We start from the raw sequence: 20,863 nt of genomic DNA, 5'->3' as shown, positions 1-20,863 counted from the left end.
CAGCCAACTAATTAAGATCGGTTACGTGATCGCTGGCATGGTACTCACTCGTACTTGAGCGTTTTTGTATGGTAACATGACTTTGGGTCTGGGACCCACCGGGGAGTTCTGAGGCGACTGGCGATTGTGGTGTTTTAAGATGTACAGTCCTCTTGGAGTTATCTGGAGGCGGCAACTGTCACACTGTTGTCAAGGAGTTGTATTGGACCAGAGGTGCAGGAAATCGCATTGGGCGAGCTTCGGTGGCAGAGGTAAAGACGGGAGTGACTTTCAACCCATCACTGAAATCCTATGCTACCTAAATCTGCCAATAACCTGCCATACACCACATATAGGAAGGACGACAGCAAGGCCTAACTATAGACTTGGTGTGATTTAAAAAAAATAAATTTGTATGCAACCTGTGGATGCTGATTGCATCACTGATGGAAGTGCGGTTATGCTGCTGATGCAGCCCCTGTTTGCAGTAACCTGGTACTCATTTTGCCGACATCGGAAGGGTAACAGGCTGAGTCAACCCACAAAATTTAACGGCACAACAGGGGCTCAAACTCAAGACACTAAGATCTTATGCCGGTCACGTACTATGAAGCCAACACCAGGCTTGGAGTCATCAAAATAACTTTCAGACATCTGTACCCGAAGACCCCCGTACTACTCTGCAAAACACTATAGTGAGGCCTAAACTGGAGTATTACGCAATAGTATGAAGCCCCCTTCTTCGAGATGAGATGAGGAGGCTTTGGAAAAAGTTCAAATAATTGCTGCACAATCAACCTTACGCTGATTGTCGGCAAACTGTTGGGGTTTGGTGAGAGATGCTATCATGGAACACATGATGACCTACAAACTACTTTCAGATTGTCAACAGATCATAAACCACCCAGCTATTATGTGCATTCGAGGAGATGACTCTTATACTAGAGGACGGAGGTCCAGTTGATAAATCTGTACCTGGATTTGAGGAAAGCATTTTATTTGGTACGGGACAAACGGCTTTTCGGGAAAATTGTGACCTATAGAATAGCAGGGAAACTCCTCAAATATATAACTGCATTTCTGATTGGAATACAACAGAGGGTTACCATAAATGGGGTGAGCTCAAAATAGACCTCATTGAAGAACGGCATGCCATAAGGGAGTGTTCCTCGGACTTCTGCTGTTTATCATTTTTATTAACGATCTGCCGGAAGTTGTGAGAACTGCATGTATATCCTGGTAGACGACACAAAGATGTTTGGATGTGTTTCCAACCGTGACCAGATTAAAGCCCTCTGATATTATTTGGATAGAGCACAGGAATGGTCCATCACCTGGCAACTCCCTTTCAATAAGGCTAAGTGCAAAGTCCTACATATCGGAAGGTCAAACACTCGAAATAACTACTGCATGAATGAAGTTGACCTTCAAGGTATCCAGTAGAAGAATGATTTATGTGTCATCATTGACAATGAACTCAACTTCCATCATCATGTCTCATCAGCAATCCTAAAAACATCAAATCTTGGGGATCATTAAATGGACGTTCTCACACATGACATTGGAAATGCTACCAATCCTCTACACAACTTTGGCTAGGCCCCACCTCCATTATGGAAACGTTCTGTGGCATCTGCGGTTTAAGACTGATAGGGACAGGATCAAGAAGGTACAGAGACGGTAACTTGTATAAATCCTGAGTTGTGTCACCTACCAAACGAGCAATGACTGGAGATACTGAACCTGCACCCATTGTGTTACAGACATCGAGGAATCTTTTGAAAAATCTTTGGTCAACCTTGAACAAATTGCAACAAAAAGTATCTCTGCTGTCTTGTACTCCTGAATATGTCCTCTATTTATATACAGTCGTGGCCAAAAATATTGGCACCCTTGCACTTTTTTCAAATAATGCACCATTTCTTCCTTAAAATTGTTGAAATTTAAAAATATTTTGGTATCCACATATGTATTTCTTTGGTTTGCAGTGGAACAAAACCAAAAAGCTGAAAAAATTACTAAATCTTAGCTTATTCCATGCAGAAATCCTAAAATGGCCCAGACAATATTATTGGCATCTTTTAGAAGTTGTTAGAAAAAATTAGATTTCAAGCAGGTGATTCTCCTTTGCTTTGGAATTGAACTCATGTGGTGAGTTGCAGGTGCCTGCAATATAAAAATCACTCATTCAACCAGTTTCAATAGAGAAAAGCAGTCATTCTGCTGTTTTGTGTCACTGTGTGAACCACAATGAGCATGGAGAAAAGAAAGAAAACCAGAAAATTGTCTGAGGAGGTCAGTCACAAGATTGTAACAAAGCATGGACAATCTCAAGGCTACAAGTCCATCTCCAGAGACCTTGATATGTTCCTGTGTCCACCGTACGCAATGTTATCAGGAAGTTTAAGGCCTATGACCCTGTAGCCAACCTCGCTGGACGTGGCCGCAAGAGAAAACTTCATCGAAGATTGCAGTGAAGGATTGTATAATGGTTGAGAAAGCACCTCCATCAACTGCCAAACAGATTCAAGCTGACCTTCAGACACAAGGTATGACAGTTTCAACTCGCACCATCCATCGCCAACTCAATGAAAGGGGATTCTATGGTAGGAGACCAAGGAGGACCCCACTGCTGAGAAAGCCCGACTGGAGTTTGCCAAAACACACCTGAACAAGCCAAAATCCTTCTGGGAGAATGTCCTGTGAACAGATGAGACCAAATTAGTGCTTTTTTGTCAAGCACATCATCTCTATGTTTACAGAAAACAAAATGAAGCCTTCAAAGAAAAGAACACCTTCCCTACAGGCAAACATGGAGGAGGTTCAGTGATGTTTTGGGGTTGCTGTGCTGTCTCTGGCACTGGGTGCCTTGAATGCGTGCATGGCATCATGAAATCAGGAGATTACGAAGGCATTTTGGAGTGCAATGTTCAACCCAGTGTCAGAAAGCTGGGTCTCCGTCAAAGGTCATGGGTCTTGCAGCAGGACAATGACCCCAAACACACTTCAAAAAGCACCCAGGAATGGTTCAAGACAAAACACTGGACTGTTCTGAAGTGGCCAGCAATGAGTCCAGATCAAATTCTATTGAACTCCTGTGGGGAAATCTGAAAACAGCAGTTGGGAGAAGGCACCCTTCACATCTGGGGGAACTGAAGCAGTTTTCACAAGAAGAGTGGGCCAAACTGCCAGTAGAGAGGTGTAGGAAGCTCATTCATGGCCAGAGGAAGTGCTTGACTGCAGTTATTTTGTCCAAAGGCTGTGCTACAAAATATTAAGTCGAGGGTGTCAATAATTTTGTCAATGCCATTTATTTTTATTTTCTGATTTAAAAGGATATATTAAGTTCTGTATCCAAAACAAAGGTTCTGTAATATTAACAGTGAAATAAATAATTGTGTAGACCAAATACTTTTGTCAATTTCAACTTGTTGTTCCGTTTGTGAAGGGGTCGGCAATGGATTACTTTCGGTCCAGGTAGGATTGTATAGGATCGTGTGCTCTGAATGTCATGATGAAGAAGAGGAACCCCCTGTACCTAAGTAGGGACCCGTTAGACCGGATGTCATGTGGGAGTGTATCTTTGTCCCAATGATGAGGGGTGGGGTTATGTTAATTAGTTAGGGATTAATGGTAAATTCCCTGTTTGTAAATGGCCTCTGTGATTGCTCCTTTGTTTGTTACAACACACACACCACACCCGCCATGCACTCCACACCTAAAAATAACACTAAATAAAAGTAGCAGGAAACAGGACATTCAACTACCGCTGATACCACCGACCGGGTGATCACAAAGGCCGGCAAGTGGTCGTGAGGCCACGCCCTGAAGAACCATTGGTCAGGACGGCCATAGAGAATTGGGATGGCACTCGCTGATAGAAGCTTGCGTGGACGTCATCGGATGATGTGAGAGCCCGGGGAACAAAAGACTTTGTACCGGCATTTTCTGCCTCTCCTTTTGGGCTGATGAAAAGCGGTTACAGTTCATCTTCTTCTTGGTTTTGGATTTCATTGCGAACAGTCACATTTTCCGGCTCTTGCATTGGGACAGGGACATTGGTGTCGTGCAGTCGGACATTTGTGCTTTTCGGTCTGGGCGATCGGTTCCGAGCGGCCACATTTTCCTTTCCCTGGCTCATTGGTGCTGATGGTGCGGTGGCTGTCCGCGCTGAGAGACCGCGGTGCAGTGTGGAGCAGACGGCGAGTGGACAGGTGCGGCCTGCTCGCTTCGTGCTTGGTGGCTGGAGGAACGAACTGCATGCCAAGACATTTTCCTGCGCACGATCTGCGCGCCAAGACATTTCCCGTGCACGGACTTCGTGCCAGGGCGTGTGTTTTTCCGCGCAGGGACACGGGACCTTCGACGGCCCCAGACGGTCATGGACGCCAGGCTGAGTGCTGGCAAATGCACCTCACAAACACTACGCTGTATTTTCACATTTCTTTTATCACCCCCTTGTGTTGTATACGAGTCTGGGAGGGGGCGCTCCATTTAGGAATTTTAGCTTCACTGTGCATTTTTTTTGTTACCAGCATTTCTTTCATTAAAGCCGGTATTTTTGCATCTTACTCCGTAAGAGCTTCGCTACCCTTCACTGCCTTATCCCCCACGGGTATTAACTCCACATTGTTGACTGAACACCTCGGAGTGTTAAGCTTGATTGACTACCTGTTACCTTGGAGGATCTTAATCCCCAGGAACACGACATTACTTTTAGAGAAAATTGTGAGTTATTTGAAAAAAGTGCAGGGGTGCCAATATTTTTGGTCACGACTGTATATATAAAACCGAAAAACGTAGTCCGTGAGTCCATGAAGCCGTGTGATTATATATCGATTCAATACGTACTGTTGGAATATAGCTTTAGACCCTTTAGACTGCACAAACACCTGAGACCTTTGGAGACCTTTAAGTCCCACAAGCCCTTTAAGTCCCCCGAATACCCTTAAGATCATGAAGAGCCTTAAAGACCCAAAAGACTAAAAGGACCCAAAATAACCCAAACACCCCAAAAAACTCCCAAATTCCCAAAACACCCTGAAGACCCAAAATATTCAAAATACCCTGAAGACCCAAAAGACCCTTGATGACCTAAAATGCCCTGAAGACCCAAAATACCCAAAAGAACCAAAATACCCCAAAGACCCAAAATGCTCCAAAGACCCTTGAAGACCCAAATACTCTTAATGACCAAGAGGACCCAAAAGGCCCTGAAGACCTAAAAGATCCTTAAAGACCCTGCACACCCAAAAGACCTAGAAGACCCAAAAGACACTTAAAGATCCCAAAGACCCATAAGACCAGTTTGGACCCTTGTCTATTTGGAGCTTCAGACTACTTGGACCTTTTTAGATTACAAATAAATAATATCACCAATATTATAAATGAAAAATCCCTCATAGAGCGACACATGGCAAAACAGAACAAAGTAGAATGGCACTTAGTAGAGCATCCTTTTGACCTCAAAAATAATTTGTGGTTGAATTCAGTGACCTGATATGCAAATCTTCTTCAAATTTTAAGTTAATTGGATGAAAATTTATAATTTTAGAATTTTGGCCTATGTTGACTTTTTGGCCTATGTTGACCTTTTGGCCTATGTTGACATCAAAAATAATTGTTGGTTTGTTTCAGTAAGCAGATATGCAAATCCTATTCAGATTTCAAGTCAATCTGATGAAAATTTAGGATTTTAGAAATTTGAAATGGTTGTTGACCTTTTTGCCTATGTTGACCTTTTAGCCTATGTTGACCTCAAAAACAGTTGGGGGTTGAATTCAGTGACCAGATATGCAAATCGTTTTCAAATTTTAATTTAATCGGATTAAAATTGACAATTTTAGAAGTTTGGCCTATGTTGGCCTTTTGGCCTATGTTGACCTCAAAAATAGTTGGTGGTTGGTTTCAGTAACCTGATATGCAAATCCTTTTCAAATTTCAAGTCAATCGGATGAAAATTTAGGATTTTAGAAATTTGTAATTAAGGGGTTGACCTTTGGTTTATGTTGACCTTGTCACCTATATGTTGATCTCAAAAATAGTTGGTGGTTGAATTCAGTTAGCTGATATGAAAACCCTATTCAAATTTCAAGTCAATCGGATAAAAAGAGGATTTTAGAGATTTGAAAAAGGTGGTTGACCTTTGGCCTGTTGACCTTTTGACCTCAAAAATATATAGCATTTTGTCGGACCACGAACTCACATTTGGTCGAAGTCTCGTGAAGAACGGTTTAAAATTGTGACCTGTAGGCAAGTATAAGTGAGCGGACAGACAAACAAACACACACACAAACACACAAACCAGAGTGATCAACATACTTGTCCCAAAAAAATTTTTGCCAAGTAATAAATTTGTGCCAAATTAATATTTGTATTACTAGGACGTGCCCGTACGTGGGTGCCCGTTCCTTGCCAAAAAAAAAAAAAAAAAAAAAATGTCTTCGCCCATGCATGCATGGGCGTGCCCATGGGCCCATGGGCGTGCCCGTAAGTGCGTGATGTGACCGTACAATGAATGTATCGTCCCGACGCCGCAGCTCGGATGGCGCTGCAGTTAATCGGGCCTGTATCGGCAGAGTTATTATAAACGTGTACTACAATCGATCGTACCTTACAACAATCAACACAGATTGCAACGTCAAATAAATGAATACGCTCTCAAATGTGCCGTCCGAGGCGTCTGCTCGCCACGTTCAGCATCAGTACGTCGTCACTATGACTATCCGTAAGTCCGGAAGTGATGTCCTCATTTGACTGTCCGGAAGGTCGCATATCGCAGTTACGATGAATCGCAAATTAGTTTTAATTAGTTTTAAAACATAGTTTAACGCCAACATAGCGCCAACATAGTTTGCCAACGTGAAATAAATGAATACGCTCTCAAATGTGCCGTCCGAGGCAGAGTCTGTTCGCCACGTTCGGCACACGTGATAGCTCGCTGCTCTCTGATTGGTTGAATCGTTTTTTGGACATAGCTCGGTAACTACTTCTCCGATTAATATGAAACCTTGAAAAGGCACATCCTCAGGTCCCCAGCAATATACCTGGCAAGTTTCAAGTATATCGGACCCGTGGTTGTCGAGAAACAGCGGTCACAGACACACACACATACACACACACATACACACACACATACACACACACATACACACAGAGATTACTGGAATTATAGATAGATGATTGGTGTAAATCATGACAACACAACAACTAAAGTTCAGTCAGGTCATTATCCTGAATTAAAACAAGCCCGTGCGTCTTGAGTGGCGTGTGGTGAGGCGAGCACAGCGAGCTGATCCACGCCGGGCACATATAAAAAGTCTTAATGGATTCTGGAAAGGAAAACCTGTGAAAAATACTGCAATACGACCCCACCCAAAAATATCATTTTTCTGAATCTCAGCCTTCTTTAAACATATCAAACTATTAAAGGCTATCTGAAGGGTTAATTGGACTTTAATAATGAAGTAGGAAGCAATACTGAGATACATACCAAGTACTGTATATACAGTCGTATTCTTGACACAATAACAAAAGTCAACAAGTAAGGAAGGATGCTTGCATAATTATATTATAATTGATGAAATAAAACATTGAAGATCATTTGCAATTATTGCAGGTTGCCATTGCACAAATTAATTAAATAATGAAATTACAAATATTGAACAACATCAACTGACAGGACTAGTAACTGTAAAACATAACACCAAATTACAAGCATAATACCGAGAACGTTCACAGTACTGAGAGCTTTTAGAATAAAACAAGGGAGTCTGCGGATAACTTCACAGTGAACATGTACATGTTATATTATGCAAGAGAAGCATAGATCTGCAATGGAGACGAGAAGTTGCCATTTTGCCAACATCTTTCCACCCTGGGTAACTTCTATCAATGTACAAATGCATTCAGAAGCCAATAAAGTCATAACCTTGACGTTTGTACAACCAGATCCTCTGCAGTTTCCACAAGCAGGAGTTTCCACAAGCTTGAACAACGCTACTGCATCAAATTTTGTGTAAAGCTTGGCGATTCCCAAGTGGAAACGATCCGCAAGATTCAACACCGTTCATTCCATTATGAAGGAGGATTTGGGCTTCAGGAGAATCTCAGCGAAGTTCGTACCAAAGCTGCTAATGATTGAGCAGAAGCAACTCCGTTTGGAGATCGCACAGGACATGCTGGAGACTGTGAACAGCGATCCCAGCTTCCTCAACACAGTGATCACTGGCGATGAGTCCTGGGTTTATTGGTACGACCCAGAAACCAAGTTGCAGTTTTGATGCAAGTTTGATGAAACACAAAATTTGATGCAGTAGCGTTGTTCAAGTTTTTCCATCATTTTGTCAAAAACGAAAATCCGACGGTGCTCACTTACATTTCCTCACTCATCGGCGGTCTGCCATCGAATGACAGCTTCTGCAGGTGTGAAAAAATTCACGCGTGTGCATTAGGATCGCCTACATACGTGCACCAATCAACGCCTCCCTAGCTTCTTCTTTTTTTTACGCACGAAAAATAAAGGTCGGATACTTTTTGAACACACTACGTTCATCTCAAGCTGCTGCAGTCGGTCTGGCAGTTGCACCTGATGACCCACAGCAGCTCGTCAGAAGCAGGAGCTAGGTCTGCCTGGAGAGCGACAAGGCCCTCGTCGCTCTCCCGCCATCCTCACTCTTTTGGAAGGAGTCCATCCCCAGATCCCTTCCACTCCTGAAACTGAAAGTACACACAGAGGCTGTGGTACTTCACTGCTGCTGATGTAGGTGGTAAGGCCTGTGGTTGAACGTGAGACGTGCTGGAAGCCACCTTCTCACAGAACCGCTTGTGCTGGAGAGAGTCCAGCTTTTCGCTGGGTTTCCCATTGTGGAGGATCACGAAGGCTCTCTCCTGCAGCTACAACATCATCAGTAGAAGCTGACTGTGCATAAAACACCTTAGCTTGCTCAAGGAAGTGACTGCTTGTCTTGAATTTATTGAGGGAAGTTCCTTTCCCAATCCCATAGAGGCGAGATGTGTCATCCAAGGACAGCATGGAGGAAGAGGATATGTCTGGACCAAGCTGTTCCTCACCAACTTGAAGTTCCAAAAGCGAGGGTTCTTTGTGTTCTTCATAGGCTCCGGGTGGAAAAACAGGTCATGAGCCTCTGGGCTTGCCTGGTCTGTGCAGGTGCAGGTGTCTTCATATGCTTTCCCGCAATCCAAAAACAAATACTGAATTCAGGACTTTCCCCTCGCAGGAGGCTTTTTTCCCCTTTCCTAAGACTTTTTATACAGTGCCCTCAATAGGTATTGGAACACTGAAGTCAAATTTGTTATTATTGATATATACCCAAAAAATTTAGATTTGAGTTCAAAAGATGAATATGAGGCGAGAGTACAGAAGGTCAGCTTTTATTACTTGGTATTTCGATTTAGATATGTTTTACCATTGTAGAACAAAAGCACCTTTATGTTCAGTCGCCCCATTTTAGGTAAGCATAAATAATGGCATATATTGTTAGGTGTGAGGGGGTAGGTAATGAAATACCTTAATCGAGATTAAGAAATACCTTAAGATCGAGAAATACCTTAATTCCCAATTATCAGCAATGTCATGGAATCCATAATTGCTTCGGATATGAAATCTTTCCTCTTCTCCAATGGCTTGATCTCTGATCATCAATTTGGATTCAGATCAGGCCACTCTACTCTGGACATGCTGCTTCTGCTGTCTAAACAATGGATGGAGGTCCTCAATGCCAAACAGGAAATTAGAGCTGTCTCCCTTGACATATCACGTGCCTTCGATACGGTCTAGCACCCCGCTCTGCTCACCAAACTCTCCTCCTTTGGTATCCATGGAAATCTCCACGCATGGTTGGCAGACTTCCTCTCTCGTCGTAATCAACGTGTGGCCCTGAATGGGTTTCTCTCATCTCCTCTTCCTGTTCAGGCTGGAGTTCCCCAAGGCAGTGTTCTGGGCCCTGTGCTTTTTCTGGTCTTCATCAATGATCTCTCTGACTCTCTTGAAAATCCTCTCTATCTCTTTGCTGATGACTCTACTCTCTGTCGCTCCATTCCTCATCCCTCAGATCGGCAGTCTGCAGCCTCCTCACTCTCTGCAGACCTGGACAAAATCACAGACTGGGCAAACAAGTCTTTCAATCCTGACAAATCTCACACTCTTACGATGTCTCTCCGAAAAGACCGACTGGACAACCCTCCCATCCACTTTCTGAATAATCCTCTCCAAGAAGTTCTGTCACTCAAGCTTTTGGGTCTCACTATCTGCCATGATCTTTCCTGGGAAAACCACATTTCAAAATCTGGCCTCCAAAGCCAGTCGCCGACTGGGCATCCTCCGTCGTGCGAAGTCCTTCCTTGGCACACCTGAGCTCCTCACCACATACAAGGCTTTCATCCGCAGCTCAATGGAATACTGCTCTCCCCTCTGGGCTGGTGCTCCTGCCTCACACCTAGCTCGTCTTCACGCTGTTGAGACCAAAGCGTTCAAAATCATTGGAATCTCCCGCGATGAAGCTAACTCCAAGGGCCTTTCACTCACTCACCGCAGGCAGGTTGGTGGTCTTTCCGTCTTCTACCGACTCCTCTCTGGCCATGCCCCCCCCCCCAGCTCTCTCTGGGCTCTGTCCCCCAAATATTCCTACAGGTCGCACAAGATCTGCCTGCAACCCTCTTATGGTTAAACTGCCAAAATCAAGACTCTCTGCTCATCTTCACTCCTTCATTCCTCTTTTCTCCCACCTCTGGAACAAACTCCCTCACTCTCTTCAATCCCACTCCACCCTCCAGGTCTTTAAAACAGCTGTTCACCACCATCTCTTATCTTCCTTCCCCCATCCAAAACCTTGATCTTTTCTACCCCCACTAATTTCACCCCAAATCCACTTTTTTGAAATACCAACTTCTGTCCTGGAAGTCCTTGGGGTCCTTGTGTTTTATACTTCTCCCACCTCCCCCCTTCCCACGCCTCCTCCCCCCCAAGCCCTCTCCCTCCCACACATCTCCCTGCTCTCAAATGTTGTGTTTGTGTGCTTCCCCTTCTCTCCCCATCTTGTCTTCCGCTCCCTCTTTTTATATATTTTGTTTGTCTGTTTGATTTGTTTGTGAAATAAATGTTAGCTCTTTCACGAGCCTCGATGCAGTATCCAAAAAAAAAATAAAAAAATTAAAAATAGAATTGTATCGAGAAGCTTGCCCCGAATGTCATGAAGAAGAACCTTCATGTACCTAAGTTAAGGCCGAATGTCCGTGTAAGCATTTATGTGTCTCCATGTGAGGGGTGGAGCTATGCTAATTAGGTAGGGCATAAGGATAAATTCCCAGTGTGCAATGGCCCTTGTGATTTTTCCCTTTGTTATTATAACATTCACTCGGCCGACCATGCAATCGGCACATAATTACAACCACCATAATCGCCGACAGTACCCGGACATTACTACCCCACCCAGCCAAGCATTCTCGATGGACGTCAAGAATGGCCGTGAGGCCACGACCCGAAGGACGATTGGTTGGGGTGATTGAATCGCACGTGGTGATTGAAGCAAGCATGACGTCAGAGGGGACCTTCGAGAACGGAGGAAGAAAAAGCAAAGCGACTGCCATTTTCTCTCTCTCTCTCTATGTTGGGCTTCATTGTGAGCGGTCACAATTTTCGCTCTCTCTGTTCCGGCGTTCGTGGCGAGCGGTCGCATTTTCCCTCTCTCTCGTGCTGGCTTCGTGCAAGCGGTCATGCTATTGTTCTCTCTCTCCCTGGGCCTTTGGTGCAAGTGGTCACGCCATTGTTATCTCTCTCTCTCTCTCTCTTGTCCATCAGAGGAGGAGGGATTTTGGCTGCCTCACGCGGACCGGCTGGCTGCGGCATGACCGCGCCATCGGGCATTTTCCGCGCAGGGCCACGGACCCATTCGATGACCATTAGGGTTCGAGGGCCATTTGAGGACGTACCGAGTACCGGCCAACGCACCACACCACACTTTATTTTATTTCTTTCTCCCTGTGTCTGTATTTTTGTCTGAATGGAGAGTACCTCATTTAGGAATTATAGTTTTTAACCACACCATTTTTTACCACCATTTCTTTATTGCCTGCATTATTTTCATTAAATCCTTATTTGTTGCATTTTCAAGTTCTTGTCTTGTACCTTTATTTGTTCGTGGTTTCGGATAAACCTTCATCGCGCCCGTCCATTCAAATAAGACCTAGGGACCACCGTTTACCTCGCGTGCCATAAAGAGATAGCACAGCCATATTTTGGGGTATACGCCTCGGAGTTAAAGCTCGTTTTGGCCATCCGTCACCGTGAGGTCTTCACTACAGGGTCGACGCGACAATATAACAGGTATTTTTTGTTGCCCAGATGTTTCTTGTTGCATTGATTGTTCACACATAAAAGAGCTGTAAATATTTAGTCTTGGTTTTAGCCTTTGCTTTTTCCCTTGGGAGTCTGCCTTTTGAGTCAATTGGCATAAACCAACATGAAGACCAGATAACTATCTACGAAAGAAAGGCAAGCAATTTGGAAGCTGAAAAAACAGTGGAATTCTACTAGAACCACAGCACCAAAACTGGGCAGAGCAAATACAACAATCTGGAATATCTTGAAAAAGAAAGAAACCACTAGTGTACTCAGCAATAGAAAATGGCCAGGTCGGCCAAGGAAAACAATTCAGTTGATGACAGAAAAATCATCCGAGCTGTGAAGAAGAAAACCTAAAACAACTATCAGTGACATCACCAACAACCTCTAGAATGCAGGGGTGAAAGTATCGCAATCAACCATTGGCAGAACATTTTGACAGCAGAATTACAAAGACTACACCACAAGATGCAAACTTCAAGAAGCACAAAAATAAAACCAAATTCGAATTTTCCAAGTACAGAGGTGAGCCAGTCGAGTTCTGGAACAAAGTTTTATGGACAGATGAGACCAAGATAAACCCTTACCAAAGTGATGAAAAGGTTAAAGTGTGAAAAAAGGAAGGAACTACATATGATCCAGAGCACACTACCTCATCTGTGAGGAATGGTGGAGGTAGTGTCATGGCTTGGGCTTGCACAGCTGCATTTGGAACTGGCTCACTCATTTTTATTGATGATGGAACTAATGATGTCAGCAGCAGAATGAATTTAGAAGTGTACAGAAACATTTTGTCTGCCTATGTACAAGAAAATGTCTCCAAACCCATTGGGTGGCGCTTCACCATGCAGCAAGACAACCCAACACAAACTGCCAACACAACCAAGAAGTTCCTCAGGGGAAAAACAGTGGAAGGTTTTAGACTGGCCAAGTCAATCTCCTGATTTAAATCCAATAGAGCCTGCATTTCACCTGCTGAAGAGGAGACTAAAGTCAGAAAACCCCCAAAACAAACAACAACTGAAAATGGCTGCAGTAAAGACTTTGGAAAGCATCTCAAAGGAAGATACCAAGAGTTTGGTGATGTCAATGGGGCACAGGCTCAATGATGCTGTTATTGCATGCAAGGTCTTTGCAACCAAACACTAACTATAATACTACTTCAATTTACTTTTAACAAGAAGAAAAAGCCATAAAATGTCATCGCCCCCGTAGTTTTAGTAATTGTGCTGTACGGAGTTAAAGGCAATCAGTCGGCATCTTTGGGTGGAATGCAAAACAAAATCTTCTGCATATGTATACTCTCATGTATTGTGTTTGTACCAAGTTTGAACAAAATTGGTCTATGCATGTCCGAGAAATGGTTGACACATTTAAGGAACAAAATGGCCGCTAGTCAGCCAACTTGGATCTGATCTTGAAAAGTAATGATGTGCATATGTAACCTGTCATTCATTATCTGTATACCAAGTTTGAACAAGATCGGTAAATGCATGTCCGAGAAAAGGTTGAGGGCATGGTAAATATTGAGTTTTTTACAACTCAAATGGCCGACAGTGTACCAGTCGGCCATCTTTGATCAGGTCGCAAAAGAAAGCGAGATGCACATATATGCCATCATATGCTATGCTTGTGCTAAGCTTGAACAAAATTGGGCCATGCAGGTTCAATAAATGGTTGGGGACATTTTAAAGTAACAAAGTGGCCACCAGTTGGCCATCTTTGATCTGATCTCGAAAATAAACGACGTGCATATGTAAGCCACCATTCATTATCTGTGTGCCAAGTTTGAACAACATCGGTAAATGCATGTCTGAGAAATGTTTGAGGACGTGTTCAACATCGGGTTTTTAACAACTAAAATGGCCGCCAGTCGGCCATCTTTAATTGCATCGCAAAACAGAATGATGTACATATGTATATCATCATGCATTGTTGTTGTGCCAAGTATAAATAAAATTGGTCCATACATCTCCGAGATATGGTTATGGACGGACGGACGGACAGACAAGATCCAATCCATAAACCCCCGTTTCGGACTAAGTCCAATGGGGGCTAATGAGTCTGTTCCAATACTTATGCTTCCCTAAAATTGGGGGATTCTTAACTAAAATGGGGGGACTGAACATAAAAAGTGCTATTGTTCTAAAATGGTAAAACATATATCCATAGAAATAACAATAAATAAAAGCTGATCTTCTGTACGCTTGCCTCGTATTCATATTTTGATGTCAAATCCAAATTTCCTGAGTATATAGCAATAACAACAAATTTGACGTCACTGTTCCAATACTTTGGAGGGCACTGTATATCATAGAAGACACCTTCCTAGGTATGACGCAGGTGAGAAAGCTCTTGTTGCAATTTGTTTGAGGTAATGGTACATAATGTCTGTACTATTACTGCATGGGAAGCTCAGGGTTCCAGTCAATCACTTTTTCACACTCACAGCAACCACAACAAGAGTCCACCACCTAAAATTGTATAACAGACTACACCACCTAAAATCCAGACTGAAAGTTAGAAACAAGTTCTTCAGCCAGAGTGTCATAAATGCATGGAATGGACTTCCACAAAAAGTTGTTGAGGCTCTAAGTGTTATTCCTTTTAAAAATAGTCTATATCTGTACTGATGGAACCAGAGATTTTAGACTGATAGTCCTCAATGGCGTATGCGCAGTGCAGCAGCCGTTAAGTTGTATTCAATCCAGATGTGTAGGACTACACCTATTTTCCAGTATCCTGATATGATGTGATTTGATTGTGTGAAAGACTGTTTATCCAGGTTAGGCAAGTAAAACACAGAGTTTAACCCGAAAAAGGCACATTATGGCACAGCAGGTCAAGATATGACAGAAAGGGTGCGGCAGAGGGGTGTGTGTCCCACTGCGACCATATATTTAAAAGCATGACTATAATTGTGCTTTTACACAACTAGTACACCTGCTCACTCTGGGAGTGGCAGGGGGGAGTCATGTTATTATCCTTATTATTATTGCCAATTATTATTACTATTACTTATGTTAGATTAGGCCATTGAAAGGATCAGAACATGCATGATATTATAACATGTTAGATCAGGTGAATGAAAGGATCAGAACATGCCACACCATTATAAATACCCGATGGTAACATTTACTTCAGTGAGGATGTCAGGGCGGGGGAGGGGGCAATATCGCAATCCACAAATCCCTTTGAGGAGTGGGGATATCGTTTCATAATATCATTAATATTATGCTATTATTCTAAGTGTTGTTATTACGTTTGTAATGAGATGCAGCTTTGGAAAAACCAAAACGCTACGAAAACGCCTTGGAAGAACTCCACGGAAGCGGCAGGAAGGGTCATGTTATTAACATCGATCGATTTTGGGTACTTGGGGTACTGCAGTAGATCTACGATCAGGAGCAATCGTCGACGTGATAAGCATGGACTAATGTCCGGCTTTCTCCAAATTTATTTCAGTTCTTTGTGAAACAGCATAATCGACCATTTAAAAACGTTATCAAACGTGATTGTAGTTTACAATAATTTTACTTCCTGTAGAGGCCTTTGCTCCCACGGAAACGCCATTATAAGCTATTTATACACGTTATCACTGCAGGAAAAACCCCTTGGGGAAGTAGGGAATTATTAGTATTAATATTGTTTTGTAAACACACAGACACACACACACACAGAGATTACTGGAATTATAGATAGATGACATCATTAAAGGTTAAAGGTTTGCCCCCCATAATTAGTCCACAAGCAACACGTACGCCCACTTAGAGTATTAGTTATGTCATAGTATGTGTAAGAGTAGGCCATTCCCTAGTAACATCTGCGTTGTGTAAAGAAATGAGCTTAGGTCCTTTCATCTTTGCACCACCCCCCTCCCCCCCCCCACAATTACATCAGTGGGCATAATCGATCCCGCACCCCATTTGGCATCCCTCAAGTTTGTTACGCTTTGGCTACCCGCAATTTGTTACGCTTTGGCTGCCAGCAGCGTTCGCTGCCCTTTGTTGGCTCGAAACTAGCCAAGTGACACGAGGTAGGCCTGAAAAGAGGGAGGAGCGCGAGGTCGGGGTGTGGCAGAGTCGAGGAGCACATCAGAGGTGGTGACGGTAAGGGCTCCCAGCCAACCAGGGCTCGGAGGGCATGGCGTGATAGGGCATGGTGAAGAACATCTGGTAAGTTCCAGAGAGTTCGCTGGGCAGGGCTATATAAGCCTTGGAAAAAGCCCTTAAACAGGACTCGCGAGAGGAGGACTGATGCAAGAGGACTGCCCTTAAAAGGACTGTATTGAAAGAACCTTTGCAAGAGGATTTGCACGAGGACTTGGGGAATTGAAGAGCGCATTGTGAGCGCCTATTGAACTATTACGTACGCAGCCACGCGAGTGAGCGCGGCCATAGCCGCCAGTGTAACCGCCTGAGCCAGCCCTACCGTTCGCCCCGTGTTATCCCGTGCGCGCCAACGACACGCGGAGAGCTCCTGCCGTCTTTATTCCTCTTCGTGGTGCGAGTTGGGGACCGGAGAGCGAGCTGCCTGGACGCCATCCCTGGACGTGCTGATTTTCGTCTGCAAACCCCGTGTGAGTGTGTCTGAGTGTGAACTGGCCCGTTTGTCCAGGGGATAAGTATAAGACTGTTTAAGGACTGCACTGTGTCTTCTTCTTCTGCTGATCATTGTACATTGTGTAAATAAATTCTGTTCTTCCTTTCTTCAAAATTTGGCCGTTTCTGTGATTTCCATCATTGGGTAAGCGTGGCACGATTAAGAACCGCTTGGATCGGGTTTAGTCATTGATAACGGCTCGGGTCACGGGTCCGCTACCGCTCGGCGTATCCACCAACACCCGTGATTCGGGCGGGGCTTGTTTCCTCGTTTCTGGGCAGCGCGAGTAATTAGGTAATAGCAAATTCTTAGTCCTAAAACCCTATTTCGCGCTGTCCGGGAAAGACGTCATAGGGCCCGGGTCCCGTCGGCTAGTCAAAGACAAGGGGACTAATCCCCCCTTGGTAAGGGGAAAAGGCCGGTGCTGAGATCCGCAACAATATAATGCTATTATCATTCGTTTTGTTATTAGAAGCGGCCTTGGAAAAACGCCACGATAAAGCGAATTTAACATTTCTATACACCTCAACACGCAACCCCATTGACGGCAATGATGGGGAAAGGCCACTCGGGGGAAAAAACCCCTTGGGGAGGGGGGCAAATGAATGCGCTTCAACCTTCATTGTGTAACCCTTAGTCATCCTGTCAAGTTTGGTTGAGATTGGATAAGTAACGATGGAATGTATCGCGGTCAAAAAATCATCAGTCAGACACCAAATTGCTTATTTTAGTATGACACTTAGTGTAATATATAACATTATAAACCATAATGGACTTTGTGGAACTATTTTACTAAATGGAAAGAAATACCATCTGAGGTCTATATGTAGCAAACCTGCATCTGTAGCACTTAGTGAGTGGATCAGTCAGACTTCATGAAAACGTAATCAAAGCAATTCTCGAAAGTTCCACCTGATGTGCTGTTATTGAAATGTGACTACTGTAGAGGCAATTGTATAAAGATGGGTGTAAGCAGATCATTTGGTAATGAACATCGTGTCCCTCCCTGAGCCGTTTAATGTCACATTTTACACTCAAATAAGTCGAATCTGATTAAAAAATAAACTGCAATTCCCATGGTCTTCAAGCAGGTCTTTGATGATCGACCAGGTGCATGTGAATTTCCCCATGTTATTACTGCAACTTTAGCATATGGTTCATAAAATGTAGTTTCCACACTCGAGATAAAACTAAAGGTTTGTTTTTCTTTCAAATATATAGTTTCCTTTTCTAAATGGAGTGAAAGGTTACTTCGATGATGAAAAACTGTTTAGGCCTACAATCTGATTTTAATCCTCCTTTGATGGTGATACAAAACAAAACTAGAATGACACTCTTCGACGTCATGACTTCAACTGATATGCCTCCGCCCACATTATTACATAAATATACATATTTGTCCCAAGTTTGATTTAAATCCATTCAGCTGGTGTCAAGTGTCACATTTTTACCTGACATAACCTTTGACCTCTTGATGCCATAATCCAATCAGTTCATCTTTGCATCATATATATCATATACCACTTCCAAATTTGTTCAAAATCCCACCACTTGTTCACAAGCTGGCATGGCAACAAAAATTGTACTTAACATGACCTCTGACCTTTGACCTCTTGACTCCAAAATTGAATCAGTTCATCTTTGCATCATATATATCCATACCAAGTTTGTTCAAAATCCCATCACTGGTTCACGAGTTGGCGCGGCAACATAATTTTTACTTAACATGCCCTCTGACCTTTGACCCCGTGACCCCAAAATCTAATCAATTCATCATTATCTCATTATAAATACCTGCACCAAGTTTGACTTAGATCCCTTCAGCCGTTCTTAAGTTATCGTGGTAATGAAATAATTGTAACTTAACATGATCTCTGATCTTTGACCTCTTGACTCCAAAATTGAATCAGTTTATCTTTGCATCACAATATAGAATTATACCAAGTTTGGTAAAAATCCCATGACTGGTTCACTAGTTAGCTCGGTAACAGAATTTGTATCTGACGGGACATCTGACTTTTGACCTCTTGACCCCAAAATCGAATCAGTTAATCTTTACATCATTATACAAACTTGTACCAAGTTTGAATTAGATCCCTTCAGTTGTTCTCAAGTTATAAACCTAATTACAGACTTTGACCATTGACCTCGTAACCCCATAATCAAACAAGAAATAGCAATTAGAGATTGCAGACCCTTTCCAGAATGTGTTTTTAGCTTTTGTGTTAAAACAAATATGGCGGCCGAACCACGTGACTGAAGACGTCATCATTATATTTTTTTTCTCCACCAATTTATCCTTAGATTGTGCTCAAGAAATTTCATCTTGATCGGGTGAAGTTTTGTACTTGTCGAATTATGACATCATAATGGAGGCACCTATGACATCATCATTAACATATTTATTCCCCATGGAGAGTTCTTTACAATGAGCTGTCTCAACTTTTTCTATTCTGTGCTTTCGGAGATATAGAGGTGCAAAGTTTTTCGTTTTTTACAAGATGGCGGTCGAACCATGTGACCTATGACGTCATAATTATCATTAAAAATTATACAGGCGGAGTTGCACCTATGGTGAAAATTTCCTGTCAATCGGACCAACGGTTGCAGATAAAATCATATTTATTCTGTGCAGACAAACAAACAGACAGAAAACAAATGAAAAATCGGTCAGAGACCGAGGACTTGCCGGAATGTACTTTATTCATAATAAATATGTGTGTAAAGTATGGCGATGCTATGTGCAACCATGTAGATGTAGTACTGCGCACAATCAGACAGACAAACAGACAGACAGAAAATATGGCGGCCGAACCACGTGACCGATGACGTCATCATTATTTGATTTCTAAACTAATTTATTCCTAGATTATGCTCAAGAAATTTCATCTTGATCAGATGAAATTTTGTACTTGTCGAATTATGACATTATAATGGAGGCACCTATGACATCATCATTAACATATTTTATTCCCCATGGAGAGTTCTTTACAATGAGCCATGTCTCCGTTTTTTATATTCAGCACTTTCGGAGATATAGAGGTGCAAAGTTTTTCGGTTTTTCCAAGATGGCGGCCAAACCACGTGACCGATGACGCAATCATTAATTTTTTTTTCTCCACCAGTTTTTGCCGACATGGCGCTCAAGAAATTGCATCTTGATTGGATGAAGTTTTGTACATGTCGAATTATGATGTCATAATGGAGGCCTTGGGCCGAGAGAGTTAAAAATTGGGCACAGTCTATTCCAGGGCAAGGCAAATATGTGTGTAAAGTTTGGCGATGCATGTGCAACGATGTAGACGTAGTACTGCGCACAAACAGACAGACAGACAAACCAACCAACCAACATACTTGCCGGAATCTATTCCAGCAAGTAACAAACGGACTCAAATGCAATACCCTCTCCTCTGGCGAGGGTAATAAGTTCATTTTTGCATCATAATACATACTTGAAACAAATGTGGTCATAATCCCATGACTGGTTCCCAATTTATCGTGGTTATAGGATTGTTACCGAACATGCCCTCTGACCTTTGGCCCCAAAATCTAATCAGTTAATTTTTACATCATTGTGTATATCTGTACCAAGTTTGAATTAGATCACTTCAGCTGTTCTCAATTTATATACCTATTACAGACTTTGACCTCTTGACCCCAAAATCTAAACAATTCAACTTTACATCATTCTACATAATTGTACCAAATTTGGTCAGAATCCCATCACTGGTTCACAAGTTATCGCGGTAACGTTCACAATAGTAAGGGAAACATATGAAAATCTGTTAACTAAATTGTTACCAAAAAATTTCTTCACCAATATGTTTGTAAAGGTGTATAATAACATGTGTTAAAATGTTGAAGTTCATCTCCCATGGGAAACCCAGAAAAAAAGCTGTTGAATTCGGGTACCAAAAAATT

Source organism: Myxine glutinosa, chromosome 11, assembly GCF_964187855.1.
Source record: "Myxine glutinosa chromosome 11, kmMyxGlut1.1, whole genome shotgun sequence".
NCBI lineage: Eukaryota > Metazoa > Chordata > Myxini > Myxiniformes > Myxinidae > Myxine > Myxine glutinosa.
The sequence above is the reverse complement of the archived record's forward strand: the minus strand, read 5'-3'. Positions refer to the sequence as shown.